We start from the raw sequence: 18,468 nt of genomic DNA on the forward strand, positions 1-18,468 counted from the left end.
CCACGTAACACTTTGCGAGTGAACAATGACTATCAACATTTTAGAGCTAGGGAGTGGAATGAACTTTCCAAACAGGTCCTGCTTTGGTGTCACGGTTTCAGAGACAGGACTTAATCCTACAGTTGGGGTTAATTATTATTGCTGGAACAAATGTAGTGGGAGGAGAAGGGTAAGGTAAGGCTGAAACACGAAGGGGAAGGAGGAGAGAGGGACTTTGCTGGGTAGTAACACCCCATGAAATGATAAGCACCTGTCTGGGTTACTGCACGATGAGAGAGGAACTGTTCCTGTTATGTCTCCTGAGAAATATCTGATTTCCAGTGCTACAGAAGCGAATGGGGATGTAAGTTACAGTTTATATATGTAAGTCCCAAGTGGGTGGGAGGTATAAAAAGCAATATTTAATCATTGATTAAATATTTCACCATAGAGTTGTTTCCCTGAATTCAGTGTACAATAAAACACATACATTTCACTGAATTTGAAAGATCAACTTGTAATTCAGTAAAATGAATGACTGCCTAAATTGGAAAAATATATATAAATTTGATGATGAAACATGAATTAATTGAAATCCAGAATGCTTTCAAAGTCAGGTGTTTCAGTGCCTGCTTTGAAAGACTCTGAATGTGAATAATTTATGTTTTGTCATATAAAGCAAAAATGTTTTGGCATTACAGAGATGTGGTGGGATGGCTCTCATGACTAGAGATTGGAATGGAAGGATACAGGCTCTTTAGGAAGGACAGGCAGGGGAGATGAGGAAGGGGCATCACCCTCTATGTCAATGAGCAGCTGGAGTGCATGCATGGAGCCCTGCCTGGGGATGGGTGAGGAGCTGACAGAGAGTTTATGGGTCAGAATTAAAGAGAGGGCAGGGACAGGGGACGTTAGACTGGGGCTCTGTTACAGGCCACCTGATCAAGAAGACCAAGCAGATGAGGCCCTCTATAGACAGATAGAAGCCTCTCGTTCACAAGCCCTGGTCCCCACGGGGGACTTCAACCACTCTGATATCTGTTGGAGGGACAGCATAGCAAGGCATAGGCAATCCAGGAGGTTCCTGGAATACATCAATGGCAAATTCCTTCTCCACGTGATAGAGGAGCCAAAAAGGATAGGTGCTGTGCTGGACAACATTCTCACCAACAAGGAGGGGCTGGTGGGGAATGTGAAACTCAAGGGCAGCCTTGGCTGCAGTGACCATGAAATGGTGCAGTTTAGGATCCTGAGGGCAGCAAGGAAGGAGCACAGCAAGCTCACTACCCTGGACTTTGGGAGAGCAGACTTTGGCCTCTTTAGGGATCTGCTTGGTATAGTACCATGGGACAAAACACTAGAGGGAAGAAGAGCCCAAGGAAGCTGATTAATATTCAAGGATCTCCTCCTCCAGGCTCAGCAGTGATGCATCCCAACAAAGAGGACGTCAGGCGAAAATGCCAGGAGGCCTGCATTGATGAACAAGGAGCTCCTGGCAAACTCAGATAGAAAAAGGAGGCCTGCAGAGGGTGGGAGGAAGGATTGATAGCCTGGGAAGAATACAGAGAAATAGTCTGGGCAGCCAGGGATCAGGTTAGGTAAACTGAAGTCCTATTAGAATTAAATTTGGCCAGGGACATCAAGGGCAACAAGAAAGGCTTCTATAGGTATATCAGTGATAAAAGGAAGACTAAAGAAACTGTGGACCCTCTCTGGAAAGAAACGGGAGACCTGATCACCCAGCATATGGAGAATTCTGAAGTATTCAATGACTTTTTTTGCCTCGGTCTTCACCAGAAAGAGCTCACATGTGGCCCAGGCCCCAGAAAGCAAGACAAAGACTGGGAGAATGGTGAACCACCCACTGCAGAAGAACAGGTTTGAGACCATCTAAGGAACCTGAAGGTGCACAAGTCCAATGGACCTGATGAGATGCATCTGTGGGTCCTGAGGAACTGGTGGATGTACTTGCTAAGCCAATGTTCTTCATATTTGAGAAGCTGTGGCAGTCTGGTGAAGTTCCCATTGACTAGAAGAGGGGAAACAGAACCCCCATTTTTAAAAAGGGAAGAAAGGAAGACCTGGGGAACTACAGGACACTGGGTCCACTCCTAGTGCTCATCATTTTTCTTTCTAAGGCTTAATAGTATGAAAGAGGTAATTCATTTCATGAGTTATCACTTCTAATCAGGCATGTTGCTCTCGTCCCTAGAGGCTGCAGATGGAAAAGAAATGCCCTCTTTCCTTGGAGCTAGTGAGTACTGTCTGTGAAAGTGAAAAGAGAAACACGCTTTTGCCTTAGAGACACAAAACCTTGTTTGCTTTCTTTTATTGAATATTAAGTGGTTATAAAGTTTGTGAAAGAGAGGATGGAAGTCATTTGACAATAATGTATGAAGTGCTTTATAGAATTATTCTGGTACATAAAAATAAGAAGAGTAAACAGTTATTATAGTAGTATAATGCTTAGAAACACTTGTTCATACTGAAAATATGTACTTTCAATACCCAAGTATTTGACTGAGCAGCCCTGTTATGTGAGGTGGGTAGAAAACACTTTCCTCAGAGAATCTTAAACCTGAAGTTACATTCTAGCAACCTCACAGCTCACAATCTCTCCTCCTCCTTTCTCTCCAAAGAAACCTGTGTCAGGGCAGGGCTGGCATCCTCAGTTCTGCTGTAGGAAGCGAACACTGAGAATCCTGGTTCAGACTGCATGTTAAGGAGTTTAGCTACCCAAGCTGCCAGTGACAGTGCTAGTAATAAACCCAGGTAAGATTAATGACAGAAGGTTGGGAAAATTTCCTGTGAAACTGAACCACTTAGGTAGTACTAATCATTGTAATTCATTACAGGACAGTTCTAGCAGCACAACAAACACTGTTGCCAAGCTTGCTAATTCCCTGAGCTTGTTTACCCACTTACTTAAGAAAATTGCATTCATAGTGCTGTTTATTGTTGTTCCTCTTTATCATTTTCTAGGGTTTGTTTTGATTTTCACACATTCTCTAGAGCAAGTGGATATTTCACCTCTTTGCAACTCTTGACACAGCAAAGACTGCTAAGGTGATGGAGTGAAAAATTGTATAAATGTGAAAAGAACTCTTCTGTCTTGCGAACAAAGGAGCAATGTTGCTAAGGCTGGAAATACCTTTTCAACTATCGAGCAGAGGCAAGCATGCTTTTTGTAAGATGCAAAGACATAGCTTTTTAAAAAATAAATATTTTTTTCTAACAAGCATATCATTAGCAAGTGACTTTGTACCAAGCCCATATACACTGAAAAAATCACTTCAGCATTGAAAGACATGATTGCCTTGTGATAACTAAGTGGTACATTTGTAATACAATCTCCATTTTGTGTTTTCATACTCCATCAAGTTGTTAGTTGTTTGTTGTTGGTTTTTTTTTTTTTTTTAAATATGGATGATACCCGAAATTATAGAACTCTGAAAGAAATTATATGGAAATTTGTCTAATTCCTCTAAAACTTCTCTCTCTATATATAATACCAGTTTCTTTAAAATTATTTATTTATTTATTTATAAACATCTATGCCCTTTCTTTGTTATTACTTCCCCTACAATTCACTTTTAATGTCTCCATATCATATTGCTGTTCATATTTTCTAGTAACAGAAGAAGTGTGCCTGTAGAAAAAGTTCTTAATATTCTAGGGTAATGCTTTTTATTTTTATTTATTTATTTTTTATATTAGAATAACATCCAGAGAGCCTAAGCAGAGATTGATCTATCTCTCCATATATATATTTTAGTTTGTGTAGAATTCTCGGAATAGAGGAATCTGATTTTGAGAAAATAAAAAATAAACAAAACCAAAATAAGGTTATTTCAAAAGCTAAAAAATAAATAAATCATCATTTGAATGAGGTCTGTTTGACCTGAAATAAGCTACTTCACGTAGGACTCTCATCAATTTACGGGGATAAAAAGCATTTAAGGTAAGAAATTTTGAGGGATTAACATTTTGAATAAAATTACTTGTTAAAATATATGAAAGCAAATATTTGACTTTGAAGTATTCTACATGACTAATATGAACATGCGGATGGATCACCGAATCTCTCATTTTCTTCCACCAAACTTTTTTTTTCTTTTTTCCCCAAAACAATATTTCTGGTCCTACTAGAAATCAAAATCTTATTGTAGGTGATTCTCTAAGAACAGTGCAAGAAGTGATTTCTGATTCTGAAGTTATCTTCCATATTTTCAGTCATGAAGCTGATTTAAATTTGTCAGCTGCTGCTTTGTGCTCTTGCCTTCAACCTACAGATGAGTCCTCTTCAGTTTTGATAATACAACCATTTCCAAATTGGTTCACTGTCAAAGTAGATACAAAACAAAAAGTCTTCCCACATCTTTCTATGGCAATCTTTAAAGTCTCAGGAAATGATACTGCTTATAAAAGATCTGCAGGAGTAGCTGCTCTGCCACAACTGTGAACTATAGTTTTATGATGGTTTGGGGTGGCAAGAAAGGAGGAGGGACACTAGGAGGGAGAGGGGAGTCATGAATTTGTTCTTGTACAGTGGACTCAGTGATGAACAGTGTCATTGCCAAATGGCCAAGATAAAGCTCTGCTTACAATTCCGATGGGAAGTGCCAAGAAAAATCTATAGGATCACAGCCAAGCTACTGAAAAGTAATAAGAAATGGAAACTTGGAGCAGCAGTAAGAATAACCAGAACTGCTCTCCTTTCTTCAGTTCCTGTTCATGTCAATAAATTTGATGTCCAACATCTAATACTGACATATTGGAAGAATAGGAGAAAGCAAAGAAAATCTGACAAAATCTCATCAACATATCTGATCTACAATCTTGCCCTTAAATTGGATTCCAACACAGCATGCTGTTCAAATGACCCCTTCATAAAGAGACAGGCAGAAACTGCAGTAAGTGAAGACCTGTGCTGGCCTCTGGTTTCTCTGGGTAAATTATACCTTGGAGAAAGGAAATAACTCATAGCATAATCAAGTTATATCTATAATTTCTAGGGCATTTCAGGCTGTCCTTTCAGATAATGTAAGGTCAGTAGATAAATCTAAAAGAGTAAAATGTCATAAGAAGCATCAACCTTGTCTTCTGTAAAAAGGGACCTTGACATAATCCAAAACAAAGACATATAAGATCAAGTCCTTGCTAATAATGTTAGTAAGTTTTACTATAGGAGTGTAGCTTGGATGACAGTCCACTCGATTATGTGCAAACTGGTAAGAACTTAAACTCTTTCTTTTTTTCTCTCCATCCCATGAGTTCAGCAGGTATAGCTCAGGTAGTGATGTCAGTGTCTGGTGCTTTGGACCAAAGATGATTTTTTCCAACATTTTCACCAACTATGTTGTTTACTGACAAATAAGGTTTCTATCCTGACTCCTACTACTGTTTATATCTTGGCTAAGCTATTGGACATTGATGCTGACAGAGGTCTCTTTCACACCTATAGGAGTTTGAATGAGCTTCTCAAAACTCTGGCAAGTTGTATTTTTGACATAGAGTCATTCTTCACTATGCTTTTTGCAACAATGTGCTGCGAACAGAAGTATTTATAAAAGAAACAGGAAATTAGAAAGGTAAGAGTAGTTCTTATCATAAGATAAAATGACCCATGAAACTTGTTACAAGGACAGTCACAAATCTTTACAACACAAGGCTACTGTTGGAGACTGGATTGCTTTGCTGAAAAATGTACAGTCCTCTGGAGCTCTATTCCAACCTCTTCCATATTATTATAATTATTATTATTATTATTATTATTATTATTATTATTATTTTGTATGTGATTTTTCTTTCTGTATATGATTTTGTTAGGCAGACATTAACTGAGAAATCTGGACCTGTATGTGTGTTATAGGAACTGAGAAGAGAACTCTGGCTTTCTCAAAGCCATAGCTTTCAGATGAACTAAACAGGTTGCAGGCCTAAATAGCAGCATGTGTGTAAAAGTATGTAGGTATGGTCATGCTAAAAATAGCCACCCAAGATTTTATCATCATTTTAAACAGCTGCAGTGTTCATTAATTTGAAGACCTAGTTTCTATACTTTTCTGTTTTGGTTCAGGCTGTGTGAATAAACTCCTAAAATATTGATTCAGCTTGCCTCCTAGATATTATTGCATGACACTATATCATGTGTGCTTATACTGGGTTTTACGTTGACATAATAAGGCATAATTTTCAGTTATTAACACTTGCACAGAACTGATTGCCCTGTAGTCCACTTTTAGAATATGTATGATTTTACGTGACAAACTGGGATAATTTTTTTTTTTTTTTTAACATAACAGGCCACATATTAAGACTAAGCTGCTTTTCCAGGCTTGCACAGGCTTTTAAAGGCACATTTGAAAGTTTGGCGAGGGCTCTGATAAAAATCAGAACCTCTGAAGTTTATCAATTGCTGTTTAGAATAACAGGAATAAGGACTATTCTTTCCTTTTAATTAACATTGGCTGGTGGGTGAAACACTAGGAGATAAACTGTTTGTAGAAGCTTAAGAGTACACACGCAGAAGCCTGAGTCAGTATTGTTAGATGAATGCATGAATGAATAACAATGAGAAACGCATAATGAAAAGTTTTCTTATTTAATTCTAATATGCCATAATGCAAGCTTGTGTGGTATGGGAAGTCTTTTCATATATAATTATACTGTTGAAAGCACCCCCAAAATAAAAATTGTATATTCTGAAGGCCACAGAAGGACACAGAAATGAATGGCAAATTCCACGGAGCATTTTATCAGCTTCCTGCCATTCTCTGAACAGTGCCAGATAAAAACCACAGTGCTTAAAGGACTTATGAAAGGCTGTGCATATGCTTGTAAAATGTGTATTAATTATGGAAAGTACATTACAGTCTCCTCAAACTTCCCGTAGTTTTCTCCAAATGCATGAACACCTGTAGCACTCTCCTATCTGGCCAAGATGCCTACATTTAAGATTAAAATTACAGAACTGTCCTTATTGAATTAACTGGCTAATGAGCCTTATTATTTGCAAATAGTGATTTAGCTTCTCTCCTGCTGCTTTTCATAGCTCTTTCTTTGTGTTACAAGCAAAGCAGGTGTTGAGATGTGCTGTTCACTTTATTCAACACATACCACTAGAAGATCTTGATCTAAATAGTTCAGAGCTCATCACACAGACACTTGGTCTAAATCTTCTCATGATGGCTATTCATCTCACTGATCCTTTTTTTTTTAAAAAAAACTTTTTTTTTTTTCTTACTAGAAAGCCTCAGCTAAAACAACTCACCTATTTTAGAATAAGAGCTCAGGGAGCATGTTATTCTATTCACTCTACAAAAGCAAACAACAACAACAGAAAACCACCACCACAAAAATAAAAAAAAAAAACTATTTGAAAATCTTCCTGTACACTTCAGTGCTTAGGAACATAGCAGTAGCTGTAGAGGAAGAGAAAGACTACATGTACCTTGGGGGGACTGACTTGACAGATCACCTTGTGACATGAAATATTTTTGGTGATACTTTGAAAAAAAAAAACCAAAATCCTAAAACCTAGCCTCTCTTTCTCTCCCTCACCCCACCCGCCCAAAAAAAAAAAAGATTGTTAATTTTGTAAGCTATTTTTTTTCTGGGATTGAGCATGCCCCATCCTTGCCTATCTTCTACTACTAACTGTGGTGCAGGCAACGCTTGTTGGGAGGAAGTGAGCAAGACTTTCCCTGAAACTGCTTCTCTTGGAAGCATTGAAATACATCAGTGACATCTGCTCTACTTGGATGGTGAAGTTACAGATTTACCTGTGGTTTTCAGTGTTCCCACTGCTGCTGTCAGGAGAAGAAGAAGCAAATGGGAAAGAAATGCAGTTTGAATGCAGAGTTGAGGAGAGAGAGAAAGAAAACAAATAGGGCATGAGCTTAGGGGAAATTTACTCAGGATGTGGAACAAGCGGTTTCAGAAGTGTGGGTGGGAATGGGAGGTTTGAGCAGAATGGGACAGGCAGTTGAGGAGAATGGCATGTAACCATAGGAGAAGCATTCTTGCAGACCCCAGAACTAAGAAGATTCAGTTAAAGTCTGCCTGTCCCTGAGGCAAGCTTATTCCTTCTTCTTTCATTTCCTCTGAACACTTTATAGTGTTCCAAATTACCCAAATTACCAAATTACTGGTTGAATTTTTTTTTTTCCCAAGTAAAGTTTTTGTCATTAAAGAAGAAAATCATTTGCATCTAACATTTAACAGGCTCATTGGATCATCTTTTAGATAACTGGTAAATTTTTATGTGGTTTTGGAGGAAATATCAACTTAAGATTTACACAGTGATTCGCATCCATATGACATTACGGTTCATACAAATACCTAGAAAATTCCATCCAAAATTGTTTTTATTCTGGTGATTCTTATGTTGAGACAGTTTGTTTCTTCCTGGTATTCTTTTAAAAATGATTTTACCAGGCTTACGAACTACTGTGTAAGTATATCCTCTCTTTCTTCAAAGGAGTGCTGAGAAGAAAGCAATTCCCAGTTGTTTCCAGTAGCAGCGTGACTGTGAATAAAACAATTTTCTCTCCATCACAGTCAATGACATGTTCATGCATTTCTTATATATGCATTTCTTTATCTCTGCTTACATTTTTGAGCAGTTCCTTTGCTATGTTGACTCATGAGAGGCATGTTACCTTTGCCTTAATGTTAAGATACAAGTTAGGCTTCTCCTTTGCATCAGCCAGTGCCTGGTTAAGTCATGTAATGCTGCTGCCACTGCTCCATCACCATACAGCACAGCTTCCCTTGCTGCAACTGCTCTGTTCACACCCCAGCACAGGATTATCCTGCCTCTGGTACTGCACCATGGGGATTATGAAGTGGATGTGAAAAACACACAGCATGCAAGATCCACCCCCTTCCCACATCACTGCTCGATCAAGGGGTTTATTATACTGTGTAGGGAGTTTGCTTAGTGGATAGCCACACCTGCAGTACTATTGCTGTAGGCAGCCTTCAAGGGCTTGGGTGACCTAACATATGCTGCTTTGTTGAGAGACTCATTAACTTTTCTCTGCAGTGGCACATGGTAAATCAAATTCACTATTTTTCTTCTCACTTATTTTGCTATCAGGTTCACCTAAGAAGTAAATAGAGAGTGAAGTCTTCAACTGGCTTGCTTCATGCAGGCTAATATAATTTTCTTCTTTAGCCTGTGGTCAGGCATATATGTGGGTCATACAAACAGGACAGTGAATCATAGTCTAGGAAGTCAGCTGACAACTCCAGCTGAGTGCTTTGGGCTTTTTGCCTGCATGTAGGCACTTAGCTGAATCAGGACCTGGGGTAAGAGCCTCGGATCTCAGCAGGAGGAAGAGCTCTGTCTCGGTGCTTGGCTTTTAGCTGTGTTTTTTTATTTTTTATTTTTTTAAGCTGAAGTTAATTTGATTGTAAGTTAATATTCACACTTTTAAAATCAGATATTAGGGCTTGGATAGCTCTACTAATGTGCTTTGTAAACTCCATTTGCACCTTGCAAATCTTAGTGGGAGTTCAGTGTTCACTGTGAAGGATAAAATGTTTGGCTAGCTTGCTCACTAATTTTTGTGCTTTGCCAGAGGCACTTTAAACCCAAACAAAGCTCCAGAAAAATATCCAGAAAGTGTTTTTGTTCCTCTTACTTAGTGCTGCTTTCCAGTGGCTTACCATCTTCTCCCTGGAGAGTGGAGAATAAAAAGGACTGTGCATATAATATTCTTCTTGTCCTTGACTGACCTCCAAAGTTCTCTTATTTTGATCACTAACAGCTACAGCAGGTAGATGAGCCCTTGGCTAAATTTTGGTATGACACAGTGTAAATTGTAGACATGCTGTCATCTGTGTCAGACATTTTGGGTGTTTGTGTCTTGCTTAAAGAAAATTTCTGGTGTCACAATGATGCTGTGCAGTTTCTTTCATCTGGGTTTAGATTTGTTCCAGAAACATTTGATCTGTAATAAACTTTTCCTTGCATAAATGTCTGTTGATATTCTAGAGGGCACAAAATGTCTCATAATTTCTCATGAGGTGCCTAAGATATTTTGTTTAATGTATCTTATGCAGGTCTGTGATTTAAAGCATGCAGAGTGGCATGAAGAAACAGGAATAATCGTGAATCCTCTGCCCCTGTTGTCACAGGTAAGGCCAGGTGGAAAATGTCTCCTGTGCTCAAGGACATGAGTCTTTTTGTTCTTAAAAAATATGAAGTTTTGCTCTCCATTGGGAATGCCAAGGTTTGATACACAGATAGCAATGGAGTGTCCATCTGGGTAAGTTTATCTATAGGTACCATTTCAGTGTAAGCTGGACACTAGTGTCTTCAGGCTTTACAGAACTTGCTCTTGTAGGTAGCAACAGGGAAATGGGATCTGTTTTCTGAGAAGCTCCTTTGTTTTCCTGAACATTATTTTTAGATAAATTCAAAAGTCTAAGTTGGAACCTTTTTTTTTTTTTATTTTGTGTGTGTGTGTGTGAAAGAAACAGTGCATGCCATGGATGAACTCTAGGAGTATGTGCTTGGAAGGTGATGGCCTGTACTACTCCCCTGGGCTCTCCTGCTTGTAGTGGTTTTGATAAACAGTCTGTCAGAATTGTACTGGTAGTATAAGAAGTCGAGTTGAAGAAGCCAGGAAGATTGCTGGCTTGCACCAAGGCTGTATTGATTGTTTCTCCAAGGTCATCAGATGTTTCCATCTCACCTCTGAACTATCCTCCAGGGCTACATGAGCAGTAAATACTTCCCAGCAAATTGGGTAACTCTTTTTGAGCTCATACCCAGAGCTGCTGCTGTTAAGAGGAACAAGACTGGAAATGCTGCTTCTCTAAGTAGCTCATGAACTGTTAAGAGCTGCATCTAGCTCATAGTCAATGATCCATTATCTAAGTTAGTGTAAGAGCTTACAGATTCCCTTGGCTGCCAAGGTTAGGGCGTGCAAAGAATGTTGCAAAGATCTGGAAATTGTCTCCTTACGAGATCACCCCCATTGTTTTTTTTTAAACACTAACAAATAATAACTTTCAGCAATTAATTCCAAGACCAGGCAAATGCAATAATTGTCATTCTGGAGGCCAGGCAAGAGCATGACTTCACATTAACATTTGACTGGTCCCCCCTCACCTAGACACAGATAGTTATGGGGAGGCCAGCCTAAGATCTCCAGTCTTTTTCCTTGTGCTCTAAGTTGTTTGCTGCCAGGGTGAGTTTTCAGATTGTTCGCTGTCTCCTCCTCCACTGAACTATATCAACAGTTGAAAAGCTATTTGTTGGGAGAGCTTAATGAAGACTGTCTGATGTGTGCCATGGAAAGCTGATGTAGTTGATGCTGAGGATGCTGTAAAGCAGCTGTAAAGCAGCTGGGTGGCTGCTGTTTGCAGGGGCTCACATCACAGGCTCTCATGATTGTACCATAATCAGCCTTTCCCTAATGAAAAATACTACAGTTAGACCAAAACTCACAGATTTTGAAATATGTTTTGAGCTGGCCCAGGTAAAATGCAAACTTTCTTCTGAGTATTTTATACTAAATTACAAGTGCATGCACACATGCTATTCTAATTCCTTTGGTTGCCCTTAAAACAAGGTGTGGAATGCCTTTAGACAAGATTTTTCACTGTTCTGTATAGCATATATTTCCACACAGATGAAAAGGAATATTGAAATAAAATAAAAATATCTTTCACATAGATTTATTAAGGAGAAGTACCCTGGATAAAATTTTATTATCAAATCTTCTTGTATTTGATTTTACACTGTGTTAGCAATAACTGATTGTTTTGAAACTTCACATTTACATGGATTCTCAAATACAACCTGACTTATGTTGCCGATGGTTAACCAAAAAAAAAAATTGCAAAATCAGATGTCTGTTGAGTATTCTAGACCTCCTGTTTGGTTACTGCTATAACGTAGATTATGTAATGGTCCCTGCTGTTGTTCCTATTTTCAGGTAAACAAGAATTTATTATAGTGGTAAAAAATGTCCTGTTTTGGTCTCTTCTTCCAAGATGAATTATTTTTTCTGGTTTGAAGAGAAGTGTTCTGCAAGAGAATCAAAACAACCACATTTCTTTAATTAAAAGTAATGTACTCACAGAATTTCCCAGGCACCCTTCAGCTGAAATGACAGAAAGTTAAAAGGTGAAATTTGTCATGGAAAACTCCAATCTGTATTAATTTCCTCAAGCAGATCGTTACAAAGACTTAAGGCTTGTTTGCATTAAAAAAAGATCAACTCAATTAAATAAAACAAATTATTAGACACCTAAATTCAGCCAGGAATATTTTCTTGAAGCAGGAATGTTAATGAAAACCTTCACTATTTTTTCATACTAAGCTGACTTTCAAACTCATCCACTCACGGCGTAGCTACATTAGCGCAAGTCCAAATTCTGGTATCATGTTTGGATTTGCAGATAAACCATTTAATTACCGCCTGAGAATATTTATATCAACTCGGACTTTGTTCACACAAAGAGAACTCTGCTTTAATCTGTGCTTTACATGATTATATATAAAGCTATCCAAAAGATTTAAGTTATCCTAAAGATTTAAAACTTTCATAGCACAGATGAAGTGATTCCTTAATTTGTAGCTTGTCTGTAACTTAAACACTGTTTATGTGTTTTCACGCTAATCAGTTCCAGCTCAGGACTCCTTAGTTTATGAAAGAAATAGCTGCTAAATCTGACACAGGTTGTACCAAGTGTCACACAATGTTGTCTTTCGGGACTCAAGCAGCATGTGAGTGACAAGCAGCAAGTGAGTGGCAAGCAGCAGAGTAGACAAACCTGTCAGTGACAGTGATCAGTCAAAGGAAAATATACGGTCTGTGTGTGCAGACAGCATATTTTGTTGAGCACTGCCCTTCCCTTTGAGTGCTTTTTGTCCCTTTGATAGCTTCTCCTGAATGGTCACTCATTTTTTCTGTAACATGCTGAGACTTTTAAGTCCTCACTTTCATGCTATGTCTGCAGCTCATAGACTTGTTCCATATAAAGCCTCTGAGACATACAGACTTTCCTATCCGGTCACACACATGCATTACCAGCACAGGTTTTCTCCACTTCACATCTTTATTCCTGGAATCTCATTCTCTGACATCTGCCTTCTCACCTTGCTCATGTGCAAAGAAAATTTCTCTATTAATAACTACACTATTAATGTGAAGTCATCAATCTCTTTGTATTCCTCAGCTGGCACCCCTTTGCTCTCAATCAAACCACTCACTTGTCTTTATTTCCAAGGCCCTTTCTCATCTCTCTTAGATTTCCGATTTACTACTAAAATGCCAGCTTAAATCCTTGATTGGTTGTGATGCCTCAAAGAACTAAACATGGCTACAGACACGATTTTGGTGTCTTCAATCATCCTTTGACTTCCAAGTATGTATCGCAAAATGCTATTGCAACATGAGCATATTTGTAGGCTCTCTGTCTCTCTCTCTCTCTCTTTCTCTAATTCAGCAGTTACCTTGTATTATGGAAGTTACCTGTGGGTTACGGAAGCAGAAAAATATCCACTGCAAGTAAGTCCAATATAGTTTTCCTTATTCCAATGAAGAGACTACAAATTCAAAGACTGAGAAGCTGATGCAAGAGAGAGGCCTGAACTCAGGGGTCTAATGACTGGTTGAGGTGTGAAACTCTCTCAGGCCCTCATCTTTATGGCAGCCCGTTATTCCCACAGACTGGATCACGTTTCCCCTCAGGCATTTTAGGGCCCAGTGGGCAGCTGTGATGGGTCATAAACCATCTGTGTCCCCCCTTCCTTCTTCACCTCAAGTCAGAGGGAACAATCCAGCCCAAGCATCCACCACTGCACCAACAAGCGCATTTGCTTTCCAAACCAGCAGGAATGCACTTGCTAATTTAATCTTTTAAAAATGATTTATTCTGCAGAGCTGTCTGCTTTAATTACTATTTGAGCTTTTTAAAACCACAGGACTGGCTAATTATTTTCATTGCCTCCCTTTGGTTGCTTGTGCTGTACAGATCTGCAGTTTAATGAGTCACTCGGAGGCCAGAAGGCACGCTGAATTCCTGAAGTATGGCGTGTCTAGACAACAGTGCAAAGGCACATATTTCCACTGTAAGCAACGGGATGGTGTTTGTTTGTGATAAAGGGGTTCTGAATCATTTATTTCTAAGCTTGAGGTATAAAGATGAGAGAGGGGGGAAAAGGAACGCGGTGATGGGGTGTGTGTGATTTCATCCATTCATTTAATTATCATTATTTATAATGCCCTGACTGAGAGCAGAGCCCCACTGTGTCAGATACAGCAAGCATATAGTAGCAGACTGTTAGTGCAGTTTAGCTTCTAAGCAGGTCAGCAATGGCAAAGTTAACATTTAATCTTTGCCAAAATTTATACATGTATGCACTCTCCTCAGATAATCATACTTGGCACAGGCTTTTAAAACAAGATATTGGCTGCAGTTTTCACAAAATGTTTGTATGACGAGCTGCTGATTACTGCTTCCCACTGCAAACACAGTCAACACAATTATCCGTGCAGGATTTCCTGGGTTTGAGGATCACGCACTGAGCACCGTGCTGGCTCTCTGTGTGTGCAGCCAGCCGTAGCCTCGGGCACGATGCTGCTCGAGCAGCACGGCCATGGTGTGCCCAGGGCTGGCTGAGGAGGAAGCACGAGGGGCCCTGTGCCAAGGGGACCGACGGCTCCTGACATGGGCAGCAGCAGGCTTGGGGCAGCCCTGCCTGGGCACCTGCTGAGCTGCATCCTTCCTATGCCTTGCAGCCCTGGGAACATTTTATATAGATAAACTGCAGCGACTGCCAGCATAAGAAGAAGAAATCATCTGTAACTGGGTTGCTGCTAATAAATTCTTTTGAACAGGAGAGTCTCTGAGTTGTTGTTGCACTCTGTTCTTTAGAGCTTCCCTTGAACCTAAGATTTCTACTTTTTTTTTCTTTTTTTTTTTTTTTTTTCGGTTTCCCAGAATATTCCATCCATCTGTCCTCTCAGATAGTGTAGGATTTGCTAAATGTCTGACTAGGAAATAGTTTTCTTGTTCTGTAGAAATTCACCCTCCTGCTTCTGTCTGATAGACTGAAGTTTTTGAAAGATTGGCCCAAAACTATTTCACTGTTTCCAAGAGTCAAGTTAGGGGAAAGTGGCATCTTTTATTGACACCAAACACCTTCCTCATTGTATTTATTTGAAGAAAGTCTTTAGAAGGGGTCTCTGTTGTCAGTGACTGAAGGAGTTTGATGAAGTGTTGATGTCACGGTTGGAGATAAAATGATGATGTGTTTCATGGTTTTGGGAAGAAACAGAAGAGAGGAATTGAAATAGCATATCTGTGTATTTTATGCATGTCTACATACTTTGTGTAGGTACTGTAGGAAAAGAGCAGTGTTTGTAGGTACTGAGCTCTATACTGAGTGAGCAATGCATACTAAAAGGAAGAGAAATACATAAGTAAGAAAAATAGTTTCTTATTCTCCCATCACCTGTGGATACTTTCCCCCTCTCCAGTGTCAGACCTTGTCTTCTAAAGTGTGTCTCTTCTCTGGTAGTTAAAATCATCTCTTTTATCATGTGTCATGAAATGATAGCTCATTCTCTTGCCTCTAAGCTATCACACACACTTAAAGAGAAACTCATCAATATAAATGTTTGTGTCTATGTCTGATTGGTTTCTCATGTTTAAAAAGGAGGAAAAGGGAGATTGATTGCAGAGGCCATAAAAGTAATGATGCGTTTAATGAAAACATACATTTTATAGCCAAAACACGCTTAAAAATTACTTGAAGCTGCTGCATATGCGTTAATGAAATTAAATGACCTTCAAAATTTTGATAATTTGACCTCAGGTTATCCCTTTGAGACTTCAGCCGGTTTTACATTTATTCGCACATATGGCAATTGTTTTTGTGTATTTGATCTTTCTCTAGAACTCATCTCAGTGCTTCTTGCCACATACTGTAGCTACAGAGCCACGCTGTAATGGTTGCACAGTGTGAAAACCAGGCTGCTGGCTCTGGGGTTGTCCCTGAAGAGACAGCTGCCCTTCCTTCCCCTGATCCTTCACTTGCCCTCTAAACTGTTGCTTCATATCAGAACCATACTATGACCGACTCCAGACTGTAATGTGTCCGCATGGCTTACTTTCCTATGGGAAAAGTCTATATGGAGGTGGATAAGGCATCATTCCACCTCCCATTTAGTTGAACAACCTTTTTATTCAGATTACATCCATTGTTCAGCTAGTCTACCTCTCTGAGGTGGTGCTCATTCATGGGATGTATTAAAGAGATATGAAGTGCAGAGTATGGTCATATCTACATCATATCTGGTCATGCTGATGGCATCCAACCTAATGACCTGTCTCATGTCAAGTGATACTGAAGGGCTCATGTCCATGTTGCTCAGGACTATTCTCAGCAATAAATTAATCATTTCAACTTTGCCTAGCATTTTTACTCTGGTCATGCAACCCCTTGGACTGTTGTTGTTATTATTATGATTGTAACGTTGTTCTCAGTTGTAGATGTCATAAACAGAGAGAGGGCTGTGTTGCAGCATGCCAGAAAGGTGTTTCTGTAGCATGACTTCCCAGAGACGTTTGTGTGCCCTCAGTTGTGACTGAGATCAGATACAGCTGGGGGACAGTGTGAGGTGCAGCTATGTGCATCCTGTACAGAAAACAGTCCCTAGAAAGTGTTATCTCCTGAACTTTGTCTGCTTTTCTTCTCAAAGGGCTTTCTTCTCAAAGGGAGCTAGAGCCCAAAGACGCGGTAGCACATGCATAATGTAAATGAGCAAAGCCAGGAGAGCACTGGGGAGCTATCTAACACAGCACAGCAGGTGTAACCCTTCTATCTCACAGTGCTGTGAGAGCTTCCACGGATCCTGCCTTGCCCTGCTGGTGCAAGCGGCTGTGACTGTGTACAATGTCTGTTGAGTGGGATGGATGCTGTGTGAGGTGTGGCACTGGGGTGGGTGGTCTCCCCCTCAAAACAAAGGCCGTATTGTTGCTATCTGCTTCGCTGGTGTCCCTCTCCCTTGCATCTGAAGAGCTTCCTCATTCAGTTTTGTTTTAAAGCACTCACATTTCTATTTTAAGATCAAATTAAATTTACAAGCAGCTGAAAATTTTCCAGATCACATTGTTTGCACGCGTTTCATAGACAGATTTCCTGCATCAGTGTGAGGTGTGAGGCAGCATATTTTTAAGATGACTCTGGTAACTTATCAGAGCTATGTTCTTTTCATAAGGAAATAAAATATAATTTCTGAATTATTTTGTGTCAGCTACAGAACTGAACACTTGGCCTTTAGTATTTTTCCTGAGTAATTGGAAGGACATTACAGACCAAAAGTCCCTCTACCCAAGGGAGAGGTCTTGACTGAAGATTCAGTTAGATATCTCTGCCACCATCACTTTGGGAAGGCAAAATTGGCTATTTACAGATGCATATGAGGAAAGGTTACAGTTATCCTGAAACCTTGGCACAGCTGTAGGCACTTAGGAGATGAGGTATCCTGCACTTTCCTCTGACCATGGCAACATCCCCAAATACAACAGTATATTTACCCCAACAGGAGATCTTGCTGGGAATAGCAAAGTAATAGCAAAGCTCTGTCACCCTCTCACCTACCTTTAAGCAATTGCCTTTTCAAATTTACAGAAAATATGCAAAGGATCTGGAGCAGAAGATGGCAGCTATCTCATTCACTTCTTTCTACCCCTCAGGGCTTTATATGGCAGAAATTGTGTACAGCTCTGTAAGGCTCTATACCTGGTGCTCTGTGAGGTGCCACCTCATCTGTGAGCTCCTGAATGGAAAAGGAACATGGCATAAAGCCATAAGAATCTGAAACCAGTCCACTGGTCACACAGAAAGAACTAGAAGGCATTTAAGGGAAAGTGCAAAAATGAAGCACATGTCCCAAACTCCTTCCTTATCATATCCTCCTGGCTTCAGGCAACCAGATTATATGAAGACAAAGAAGACAAAGGTAGTGCTGGGCCCTTTGTTTTGCACACCCCCCCCCTTTTTTTTTTTAATTTAAGATTGAGAAAATGGAGTGGAAAACCTTGTTTCATTTCAGCTGCTTTTAGTATCTTTGAGTACAATGGAAAACAACAGTTCAGCAGTTTATTTTTCTGTTTCTCTCTCTCTTTCTAAGATTTCTTTATGGAGGAAAACACTAGATTATTTCTTTAAAGTGGGACCATGGTACCCATCCCTTTTTTTAAGATGCATCATGATCTACTGGGAGAATGCTTTATAGCAGATCAATGGTATTTTACATTGCTTTAAAATTATAGTAAGATTATTTTTTTCTCTGTATCACTGAAGGCAAACCTTTGCAAGAGTTTATAGAGGGACAATAACGTTTTATGTGTGGTTATAAACCACATGAAAATTTTCAGATTTCTACCACAAATCCCAGCTTATTTGTACTCAACTCTCCCCTCTACTGCTAGCGTAATTAAGAAATAACAGCAGAG

The 18,468-nt window shown here is 39.5% G+C and overlaps 1 long non-coding RNA gene across 1 annotated transcript in view; it reads left to right on the top strand.

Annotated features, from left to right (window-relative positions):
• Window positions 1–9,281: 9,281 nt before the first annotated feature.
• Window positions 9,282–18,468, top strand: part of LOC106032562 (uncharacterized) — a 30,475-nt gene continuing 21,288 nt past the window's right edge. Inside the window, exons 1-2 of the long non-coding RNA XR_001204928.3 lie at window positions 9,282–9,398; window positions 10,051–10,125. This is a non-coding gene — a long non-coding RNA (uncharacterized lncRNA). The remainder of the gene's footprint in view (window positions 9,399–10,050; window positions 10,126–18,468) is intronic.

This window comes from Anser cygnoides, chromosome 3 (assembly GCF_040182565.1).
Source record: "Anser cygnoides isolate HZ-2024a breed goose chromosome 3, Taihu_goose_T2T_genome, whole genome shotgun sequence".
Taxonomy (NCBI): domain Eukaryota; kingdom Metazoa; phylum Chordata; class Aves; order Anseriformes; family Anatidae; genus Anser; species Anser cygnoides.